We start from the raw sequence: 12,047 nt of genomic DNA on the forward strand, positions 1-12,047 counted from the left end.
CCTAGCTGCTCTATTTGGTACCTATTGAAGTATCTAGACTGTTTTCCAGGGCAGCACCATGTAAAGTGCATTACAATAGTCCAAACAGGAGGTTACCAGTGTGTGGGCTACTGTTTCCATCTCTGTTTATCCAGGTAAGGATGCAACTTATGGCTCAGCCTCAGCGGCTGGAAAGCCCTCCTTGGAAATGCAGGGATAGGTCTGGATAAAGGAGCTATGCCCCCTAGGGCAGGGGTCTCAAACTCACGGCCTGCGGGCCAATTGCCGGGATGGGCGGGGCAGGGGGAGGGGTCCTGTGGCCTTCAAAGTGCCGGTGGCGCCGGGCCGGTTGCGGGATGAGCAGCCCACCACCACCACCGCGGTGGTGGAATACTTGATGCGGCCCAGCCTCACCCAGCCTCTACTTCCAGCGGCCCCCAGGTAAGTTGAGACCCCTGCCCTAGGGGGAGTGGAATCCCATCCAGAACAGGGCATATATCACACACCTGAACTGATGCCCTGCCCACCAGCAACATTTCCATCTCATCTGGATTTATTGGCCTGCATCCAATCTATACCATGCAGACACCACTTTAGAATCGCCAGTGCCTCATCTGGATTGAATGAAAACAAGAGGTAGAACTCAGTGTCATCAGTATAGTGGTGACACCTCAGCCCAAACCTCCAGATGACATTTCCCAACGGTTTCATGTAGATATTGAACAGCATGGGGGATAAAATGGAACCCAGCAGAACTCCATGGCATAATTGCCATGGCACAGGGCCATAATCCCCCAACACCACCTTCTGGAATCAGCCAGCCAGCCAAGCAGGAGAGAAAGCACAGCAAAGCAGTGCCTCCTACTCCCAACTCAGCTGGCCTATTTTTGGAGTATGGTCCCCACATCCATGGAATGCAAAGCATCACTTCAATTTACTTCTCTTTCATGGCACCCAAATGCAGCTGCCTGCCTGAGGCACCTGCCCCACTCTGCCTGATAGAAGGGTCAATCCCCTTTTTGTCTCAGCACAATTGAACAGGGAGTGCTCATTACTGAAGTACCAGTATGTAGCAACATGCACAGGAATCTGTACTATGTACCATCCTTACTCCAGTACAGGTGGCTGTCCTACTTTAGCAAAGCTGGGAGCACCTGGAATGGGGAAGAAGACGGGAGGTGATGGAGCAGTAGTGATTAATCCGTATCTCAGATCAGGACCTGAGACAGCTCCCAGTGCTAGTTCCCCGAAGAACCGGATGCCGCATCAAGCAAGAGCTGAGCGCTGTGGAGCACCTAAATGGCAATAGGCCCGCAGAATGTCCGTGCCATACCCCCTTACCTGAGGGTTAGGGAAAACTTGAGGCAATTCTTCCAGCACTTCAGGGAAGCTCTTGGGGCTTCACTGAAGTGGTGGAATGGGCAGAGGACAAGGGCAAAAGTATTCCAACCTTTCAGAGTGGAGGAAAAGTTTATTAAGCCAGGAAACGATCGAATGGCTGGAGGATATCCCAGAATTTCTATCCATTGGCTGGGACATGATACTGGGGTGGTGGAAAGATGGTTGCTGTTTTTCAGCTCTTCTGGACTATCATAGCAAGATTCAAGAACTCTGCTTGCTAAGAACTCTGCATTTTTCATTGGTAGGCATTATAAGACAATCTGTATGAAGACGAGGGAAAATGACTGGTTTAATTATTTCCCCAGTGCCCTCTTTCCACTGTATGCTGTTGTCAGAGCCAGAGATAATTTAAAGCCAGCTCTCAGCTTGAATTGGGTACTTAAAAGTGGAAGACAGCCTCATTTCTCGCAGGTACAGCAGCATAACCTGTGTGAGTGTACCAGTTGCGACTCTCTTCTGTAAATGAGAAGTTCTTCCACATATTTATTCATTTATTTAAAACATTGGTATGCTGCCCAGTTGTGCCATAGCACCTTTGGGTGGCTCAAAACACACATAGCCTGATTTTTTAAAACATTATTTTATTGAGAAAGACAAAAGGGCTCCAAACAGCCATTCCAAAAGAAGCAGTCTGGTATGACTTTGTGCATCGGATTGTTCAATATGAAATTGAAGCAGCCACTTACATGTTATAAAAAAGAGGAACTGCATCAACCAAAAAGAGGACAAAGGAGGACACTTTGTATATGCTAATTTATCTGTATGGATGCTCATTAAGAAATAACTGTAATACAGATAGAAATGTAGTCCACAATGCCAGATTAACTGACCTGTGATTCTTGTCCATTCTTCTGAGCAGGTGATCAGAATGAACACTTTCAAGGCCTCCCTCTTCCTTCTCATGATCCGAATTTGGTTTGTGTAGTGCTTCAAATAGGAGATACCTTCAAAACGAGGATGGTCCTTCAGGAACCCTTCAAACAGACTGTCATGTAGGACACACAGGCACCCTATACTGAAACAGTATTAAGTTACGGCAAAGGGTGTATGTGTGACCATCTCCACATGGAAGTGGGTGTTGTCATTGTCTGAACATCAGATTATTGACAAAATATGATTCTTTATTCCTGCAATCTGAAGGAGTATACCCATCTCACTTTTTGCACCCGAGACTGTGTAATGTTCTTAGAGCTTGGTTTCCAGTCATTTTTCCTCCAGCAAAGTATCATGGACTTCTTGTTGGAGGACAAAGGTACATAGGCCAAATAGCCCATCCTGAGCCCTACCAACCCCCAGGAAGACTGACTTTTGGCTGCTGCCAATGTGGAAAAACAAATTAACTTCTCATCCAGTCAGCATCAATATGTGAAGTGGGAGTGGTGCTGCTCTCTCCATCTTGTCTTGCCTCAAGGCATTGAAAAGTCTGCAGCCAGCTTGGTGACAGTAAACAAACAAACCTCAGCCCTCATTTCTCTCCAAAGGAAATAACTGTCTTAAACACCTTGAAATTATATCAGATGCCACTGCAAATCGCTTGCCATAGCTCCTCACAGAAGTGAACAAATTACTGCTTTGCTGAGCAGTGTTTTTAACTGTGTAAATCAGATTAATAGAAGTGAACGTTGCACATTTCCACTGTTCCGCTGGCAGCTGGAGGCTTGCCTGAAACATGTACCCAGCAATTTTCTAGCACTTTGAGCTCTTTGGGACCATTAACCCACAAATATTAGGACAAAACAACAGCATACATGCTTTTATTTATCCCACAGTTTTGCGCTCAAGTCACATTCAAGTCTTGCCAGGATGCAAAACACCAACCACCCAGAACAGGGGCAGAGTACTTACTTTTCGTAGGAGCCTTCCCCAATCAGGTCTTCCAAATGTGATGGACAACAACTCCCATAATCCTCAGCCATCATAATGGGAGCTGTAGGCCAGAACTTCTCAAGGGCACCAGGCTAGAAGAAGTTGCATTACAAGCTGAGACTCATCTCCAGCGGGGCCTGGGCCCAATCCTGCAACGACTACAATAGCCATCCCGATTCTGCCCACCAGACTGAGCCCTGGAGCTGCCCATATTCCAACATTTCCTTTGTACTTAACCATCTTAACCCATCCCCCAGGCCAATACATTCAGGTTCTAAAGTTGCTTAACCCATTACTATTAACTAATTTCATCAAGAAGACTCACGTAAAGCCCCCCAAAGCAGGTCCAAGCATAGCCAGGGTGGCGGGGAGGCTAGCAACAAGGGAAAGAACAGTTTTGGTGGCTGGCTCCCAATTATAGAATGTCCTCCCCAGTAAAGTCTGCCTGGTGCCAACTTTGTCATCTTTTTGGCACGGAGTAAAGACATTCCTCCACTCCCAAACACTGGACAGAAGAACATATGGTTAAGGTTTTAGTCAGTCCTGGGATTTCCATTGTTGATCATTTCCCATTGCCTTTGTATGTAAATAGGTGTCACATGACAGTTCTGTTGTATTTCTCTAGGTTTAGTAAAATGCTCAGACAACTTTGGCTATTGCACATTAAAGAAAAGTTAATACTAATGATGATAATGGTAACAGTAATGATAACAGTGGAACAAGGTGTTTTGAAAATCTTTTCAGGAGGGGTGCCAGAAGTAAATGTGATTAGGCATCCTCATGACGTGAGCCTGTTTCTGGAAAAGGACAAGCCGGAGAGCCACCCTATGATTTGAAAGCCATAAAAGCAAAGTTATCAGCACTGTAGTGAGCACAACACATACGCCTCGGCTATTTTAGTGTTTAAATTGCTTGTGCTATGCTGCACCAGGTCACGTTCAAAGAAAACAATGATGCTAAAAGGCTGCAATGGAAGGTCTGCAGGATTAATCTCCTAAATTAACTTGGGAAGAGTGGGCTCAACTGTTTTTCTGGTTCCATTTCATCATCTAAGTTCATGTTGACCTTACAGATGTTAGTGTGGTGTGGTTTTTTTCTCTCCCTCTTCAACCTCAACTGCAGGCACACCATCAAGGTACCGCAATAGAGTCAGGAAGCACCGCAGGCGAAGGAAGCCATCACCCTTGCAGCACTCGCTGTGCTTTGAGAATCCTTGGGGCATGTTGCTAGTCCTTAATGGAAAGACCTGCCAGGCATAGCTTGCTTCCTGCCCCCAATAAAACCAGAAAGCTTAACAATCACAAGGTGAAGTCAAAGAGGATTTTTCAGGCATTTGCTCCATGTGATTAGCCACAAAAGGAGCGCGGAGGCAAGGCCAAACCACACGTTGCTCTGCCTGACCGGCTGGGCCCCCCTCTCATGAGCCGTAGGGAGCCTTGTAGTTCAGGCGGCTGACTGAGAAAATGTGCTCATGAACCAAGGAAAGCACAACCAGCTGGAGCCAGTGGGCGCAAACAATAGATGTTTGGAGGAGGTACCTCAGGCTGCACTTGGCTTCCTCTTGTCTGCTCTGAGACCTCCAGTGTGGCTGGGAATTGGAGATAACGCTGCCTCTTCAGCACCCTTGGCCGCCATCCACTCTAGAGTTTGGGTGGATATGGATGAGTCCATGCCGCTCTCTGCCAAGAGGTGTTCAAAGGAGGACCCAGTGCTCTCACCCATCCCTGTCCTGATCACACTTGTAAATGCTTGACTGTTAGTAATGCATCAGGTGGGGGATCCTGTATACACCATATCCAGCTGGGCTTATGCTGGCAGGGTGAGAAGGAACCACATCATCTATCTAGGAGCTCTCTCATGCATGGGATGCTTCATCTTCTTTTCTGAGCTACCTGCCCCTGATGGCAATGGGATAGAACTCACCTGCACCAGGGACATTGGATTTCAGGGTTACGGGCCAAATTAGGCCCACCTGGCATTCCAATCCCACCCACACGGTTTTCCCTGGTTTTCCCTGTGACAGATGGGACTTCTGAGGTTGAATCTCCCCCTCCAAGGATGACCCCCCCAACCCCTCTTGGGGAGAAATACTCATACAAATCCACAGGATGGGCAGATGAGTACACAAAATGTGAATATTTGAGAAATTCATGCACAAAACAGCACTTCAGCACTGTAAATTACCTGGAAAAGAAGCATATGTTTAGAGATGCACAGGAAAATATTTTGTAAACAAGGGCAAAAGAAAAAGGGCACCAAAATAGTATGCAATTCCATATGGATTTTACATATATAAATACATCTTAAATGGATGGGACAGAATGAGCTCAAACAACTAACAAATGCTAACTTAGGAAAACAATAAGCTGCTTTTCTTGAGCAGCTAATGATCATCATCACTCCTGGGAAACTATTGGAGAATTTCCCCTTATTCTGGGAAAATTCACTTAAAATGGTCTCCTAAGTTCCCTGCCCACAAATGGTGTAGGATTTTGAAAGGTTATTTACACACAGCCCTAGAGTGGTTGGCCCATCTTCTATATTTTACATAAGGCCTCTCTAATGCTTAAAGAGGTATTTAAGGATGATCTGTTGATTTTGGTTTCTCTTCATCTTCCCAATCATTTTCCATCTTAAATTCAATTTATTCCAGACTTTAAGGTTAGGGTTATTTGATCATGCAAAATAAAAGTTTTCAATGTATATCCATATTCATTGGTATGTATATACCATTCTCTCTGTATGTGCCTTCTTCCTTTACTTTTTGTTTTGTTGGAATTTCACAATAACATAAACATATTTTAAAAAGACATAAAACAGAACGCCAAGCATAATGGACTACTGCTAGATCTACTTCTTTTCAGAGCAACAAGCCATTTTCACTCCCCCTCCCCCTGATCCTGCAGGTCTAGTTGTACTGCTCTGATAATAGGTTCATTGGCTTTTCAGGCCTGCTAAGTACAACAGTGGATATGAACGACAGTGCAATTTGAATATTTCTATAAAAAGAAAACCATGCCTCTAGCAAGGGTCGGCTTCAGGGGGACATGCACAGGCAAAGGAATGATCTGGCAGCTCAGTGCATTGTGAAATTAAACATTCATAAGTGGTATAGGCTAGAAAAAGGATCAGTAGTCCGTTTACTGTCAGAAGCCTAGATTCTGGTTGGACATACATCTCTACAGGTGTGTGATTAAAGTGGCGACCTGGGCTGGGTCAATGAGGACCTATTCTATCATAAGGAATTAGAAGCCAAAGGCATTTCTCCTGTTGGTAATTGAGCTGAAATTAGCATTTAGGGAAGCACCCACAGTATTTAACAGAAGCACGGTCAGAGGTTGACCAACATGGTTTCTGCATGTCCTCCCCACCCAGAGTGGGACCTGGGTCAAGGCAGAAAGAGTTCCAAAGGGTTCTTAGCCTTTTCTGGAAAGGCTTGAATGGGGTTGTGAAGCTCAAGATAAGCCCAGGACATGCTGTGACTACATCCTGTGTCTCCGAGAGGCCAAGGGGAACTCTTGCACACCACATCCATGAATCTTCGAAGGCCTCTGGATGGGAATGTTCATCTGGCCAGGCTTTGCCTGGATTGTGACAGGTCTACTCAGATTCTCAGCTTTCCCGAAAAGGAACAGCAAATCTCTAGGGTAGAGATTTCCTCCCAGCAGTTGGCTAAGGACTAAGAGGTCTGAGAGAGTGAAGAGACATCAGAAACCATCCCCAGCTCTTCTGAACCTTTTTGGATTCTTTATCCCTGGGAGGTGCCATCACCCTCTAACACCAAGAAATGGACCTTAGATTCCTACAGTGAGTAGAGAAATCCTGAAAAGATTTTTCAACTCACTCTTGGTTTCTTCAACCCTCACTCCAAAGAAGTCAGCAACTACAAAAAAGGACAGAATTTGAGTTTCCAAAAAGACTCTCCTAAAAATACTTATTTGAATGCACTAGAGAAGTGACACAAATTCTTTTGTTTCCTGCAAAGAAGTACTGAGAGCAGTAAACCTTCTCAAAAGAGTTCTGTGCTTTTTGCTGAACTCACAAAATTCACCCTGGAACTAAGGATGCCCAGGCAAACCAAAAACCTTTAAATAGTATTTGCACAGAAACCAGACATGGATGAACAGTCAGTCCCATATAAAATGGCTTTATTATTCTGGAGTGTTTTGCTCCAGGAATATACCTCTTGTTCCAATTCTGTATTTGCCTCCTTTGGTGGTGCTATTAGGATCCAGTTTGTTACTTCCTGTTTTGTCTGTCTGCAGTTATTTTAAAAGGAAGCCTTCACACACACACACAAAGCTTTCCCACAGTTTTGTGTGCAGTTTTTGATTGCAAAATGCAGAAAAGTGAAACTCTGGAGCATCCATATTTTGCTTGACTAATTGCTCTGGGAAGTATGCATTAAATAAGTTCACATTTAAATACAAGACAAATTAATTTCTCTCCACCTCTACAATGTGTGCACCTGTTTCACAGTGCTAATTCACTGTCTATCCATCCATCCATCCTTATTTCTGTACTGCCCAACAGACAAGGCTCTCTGGACATTAACCTGGGTGATTATATGATTTCCCTGTGAGTTCTGTTCTCTCACATATTAACACAATTATCCAATTCAGATGTAAAAAACCCCACCTCATTCTACTAAACTGGAATCAATATTGTGGTTGTGTGCCATGATCTCATTCCTCCCATCTTCCCCTTATGTACTTTGTGGCTTCTAATTTTTTTCTGGGTTTATTAAACCACCATTTCATGTTACATCCCTATAGTTAGACCTCTGCTTATGAAAAAGGGGGGTGTGAAACATTGAATGGGAAATTATCGAAATGAATGGATGGATGGAGCTCCTTGATGAATCCTTAGTCAGCTTCCATCAGCTATCAAATGAACCCCAGGTGGGTTCTACATAACTCAGACTAGTACGGTCCCTTTAACCCCACCTCAGGTAGTAATGTGAATTTCTTCAGTTACTACAAAACATGGTAACCCACTTTTGCTAATTTGGGGGGACCTCTTGCTCATTGAATGAGGATGCAGACATTTGCTTCAAAGTCCCGCCCTGGCAGCACCATCATCTTAGAGAACCATTCAACAAGAATAATAATTTAATAATATAATAAAATAATAATAATTATTTTAAATGATGATAATAATAAAATAATAATATAACAACAGGTCAGACCTGTGATCTTTAAAAAAAACAAGCATGAAGACAGTCACAAAAGGCTTCAGGAACTGGCCAGTGGTTTTTTGTCAGCTTCACCAAGCTGAAAAATGTAATGCATGGTGAGGGGGAGGGAAAGGGCATAAAAAGGGGGACATTAAAAGAACCAATTTGTAGCCTAGTTTTCTTTTTCTGTATATTTTAAAGCTTTCTGCCCAAGTTTTAAGGCATGGGGAATAAAACCTGTTGTTGCTAAAAAGAAAAGAAGATATCCTAATAGTGAAACCAGGCAAGGAGACAGATTACAATAGCCCATTTGATCAGGAAAATGACAATAGCCAATCAGAAGACATCTCCACACTGATTAGACTGGTGCTGAGAAACAAGGGGGTTCTCATTACAAATCACAGTGCTTCTCAGCCAATCAGAATTTCAGGATAGTGATTTAAAAATAAACTTTTTGTGTGATTTGACATTTGCAAGCTGAAATCAGAGAACAAAAGGAAATGAAGAGACAATGCAGATCAACTTGGAAAATTATCTGCGCTCAGACTGGAGTTTGGGCTTCCAATCTTGCATGTAAGCAATGCAGGCTGTATGATTGTTCACCTAATAAATTTAAACCCAATGTTCTCTTACTTTGCACAAATGCTTCAGCAAGATGTAATATTTTGCATAACTTATACTATTCACAGGGAGGAATGTACTGAAAAGCTTATTCAGACAGGGCTTGGTTTTTGGCTTTTCAGCATGCAATGCCCACATATGTTTGAGTACATCTTTGCAGCCCTAGTATCTTGTACTCTGAAGTGAAACCTGTAATTTTCTGGTAGCTGAATTCTGCCCCTAGCACTGCCACTTCTGCTTCCCGATGCTCCCATGAGATTGTGGTAAATGACCCAGTGTCTCAGATACCACCTTTCTGCACTGCTCTTATTTATCTGTGAAAATGTATCCAGAATGATGTACATCCTCACACCTGCATGGGACAGACAGACATTGCCACTCGCCTCAAGGTCAGCGCCGTCAGCTCATGGCTACAAAATCACACCCTGAATCATCACCATTTATCCGATTAAAGCCATTTCTTTAGAGCACCTGCTGAATCACTTCTTGACTAGGAAGCGCTACTCAGAATCCCTTGGTGTTTTCTAAGGTGTGATGTCTAAACCCGCACCTAAAGTCATCTTTTGACCGCTTCCTGTGTGACTGAGGATGTAAAATGTACTAGTGACCAGGATGAGTACCTTGTGCCAGGGAGCCCTGAAGGAATTTGTCTGCCAAACACTGGGCAAGCTGGCACGAAAAAAACACTAAACAAAAAAACCCCAACCCAAGAAAAAGAAAAAAACAAGCAATATCCCAGGCTTTGTTTGTGAATTTGCATCATGTGTTTGTGAATTTGCATCATGTGTTAACTTAGCATGCACTGGATTATGTCGATTAAGAAAATAGAAGGATACAGTGAGAGGTGTTCCTTGAACTCCAGTGCCAAGGAACCCCTTAAGCAGTTTGATTCCTTATTGGTGACCAGGAAAAGGGGATTGGGCAAAGGGACATGGCCACCCAACGAACCTCAGAGGTCGGGACTGAGACTGGGACCTCAGGAAGGACAGATTTGTCGCTTTAGACAAATTCTCCAGTTTGTCACCCTGATTTACTCTCTTCTCTGCATGTGCTCTAGCAGTCAGTCATTCGCTTCACTGACATCACTGCATAGCCAAATCCAGCTGCGTATGTTGTAAAACCTCATCATAATGCTTAGCTTCATCACTCCTATGACTAATCCTGGAAGTACTAGTCTAACTTTTAAGTCTCTTGTTCTCGCTGACATCATGACAGCTGATCCACTGTGTGAATTCATATCTTTGGGGTTATGTGTGATCCCTGATTACCTATGATCAAGCCTTCGACTAATCCAGCAAGGAGAATTAATCCAGCAAGGCCTTTTTGGCTCTGGCCTCTTGGCAGAGCAGCAGAGCAGCAGAGGCACAGGCTGGGAGAGAGTGCTGAGTGGCCAGGGGACTGGCGAAGGCAAGGTAGGAGCTGGGCGGGGAAAGAGAGGGCCAGGAGCAGCGGAGAGGAAGGGGGCGGGGCCAGAGGGGCCAGGAGGAAGCCGACAGGTGGGGCCACCAGCCTGAGGGACTGATAAGGCGTCGTCCCTTGTCTGCGTCCCTTAGCTGCGGCCCGGGCTGTCTGGGGACTCCCTTCCCTGAGACACAGAGGTTTGTTTGTTTGTGCTGTGCTTTGCTTTGTTTTTCTTCCAATTTAAATTTAAGTTTATTTTATCCTTGTGTGTGTGTGCGAGTGGGTTTTTGTCTGGGAGAACTGGGCGAGTGAGAGGAACTGCAGGACAAACAAGGCAGGGGACCAAGGCAAGGTCTCGGAAGGGATACCGATGGCAGGCCAGGAGATGGCCTTGGCGGGAGTCATGGGTGTTGCTGTCTGCTGCGAGAGCTGCGACATGTTCGCCCTTCTCCCCCAGGAGAGGCAGGGATACCCTTGCCCTCCGTGCAAGATGGTGACCCTGCTAGAAGAGGAGGTGAGGTGCCTGAGGGCCGAGAGAGCTCTCCAGGCCCCCCCCGGAGCAGCCCCCCTCTGGACAGAGGGTTGAGGGAGAGGCCACGGGAGGAGCAGCTGCAGAGACATGGAGGTATGTCACCCACAGGAGGAGGAGGCCAGCACGGCCTCCTCCTTCTCCTGGCACCGATCTGGAGCTGGGAAACAGGTTCTCTCCACTTGGGGAGGCTGGGGCTGATGAGGCCTCGGGGGACCAGCAGGACCCCCAGCCTGGAACGTCAGGCGGCAAGGGGGCTGCTGCAGGAGAGGCGAGGGCCAGGGCATGGCTGCCCACCAGCACCTGGAAGGCATGACGGCGGGTGATTGTTGTTGGGGACTCCCTGCTGAGGGGCACTGAGGCAGCGGTGTGCCGCCCCAACCTGGAGACAAGGGAGGCTTGCTGCCTGCCAGGCGCACGCATCCGGCATGTGAAGGACAGAGCGGAGCGTCTTGTTCGCTCCGGGGGTCACCAGCCGCTCCTGGTGATCCATGTGGGCACAAACGATGTGGCCAGGCAGGGTGTGATTGGGACCACCAGGGACTTTGAGGCCTTGGGGAAGAAACTCAGGGAGCTGAAGGCCCAAGTGGCCTTCTCGTCAATCTTACCTGTCCGGGGATTTGGGCCAGGAAGGGACAGGAGGGCCTCCAAGGTGAATGACTGGCTTAGGGTGTGGTGCCAGAAGGAACTCTTCGGGTTCCTCGACCATGGCACTCGTTTTCTTGCCAGTGGACTTCTGGCAAGGTACGGGTTACACCTCACGAGGATGGGGAAAAGGTCTTTTGGAGACGCTCTAGCGAGCTTCATCCGGAAGACTTTAAACTGAGCCCGGGGGGGGGGAGGGTTCAGGCCCCCCAGTAACGTGTCTGCACTGGACAAGTGTGGGGGGAGGATCAGGGCTCTGGGAGCAGGGTTTTAGAGGTACTGCAGGGACTGACAGGACTCCTACAGACAGGGGCCAGGTATCAGGGAGGATGGGAGGAAGGAGGAGGCTGGGAACTCCAAGGAAAGGAAGCTGTGGGAAGGAGTGAGTTGCATGTACACCAATGCTAGGAGCATGGGTAATAAGCAGGA

This window comes from Varanus komodoensis, unplaced genomic scaffold (genome assembly GCF_004798865.1).
Source record: "Varanus komodoensis strain SLA01 unplaced genomic scaffold, ASM479886v1 scaffold33, whole genome shotgun sequence".
NCBI classification, from domain to species: domain Eukaryota; kingdom Metazoa; phylum Chordata; class Lepidosauria; order Squamata; family Varanidae; genus Varanus; species Varanus komodoensis.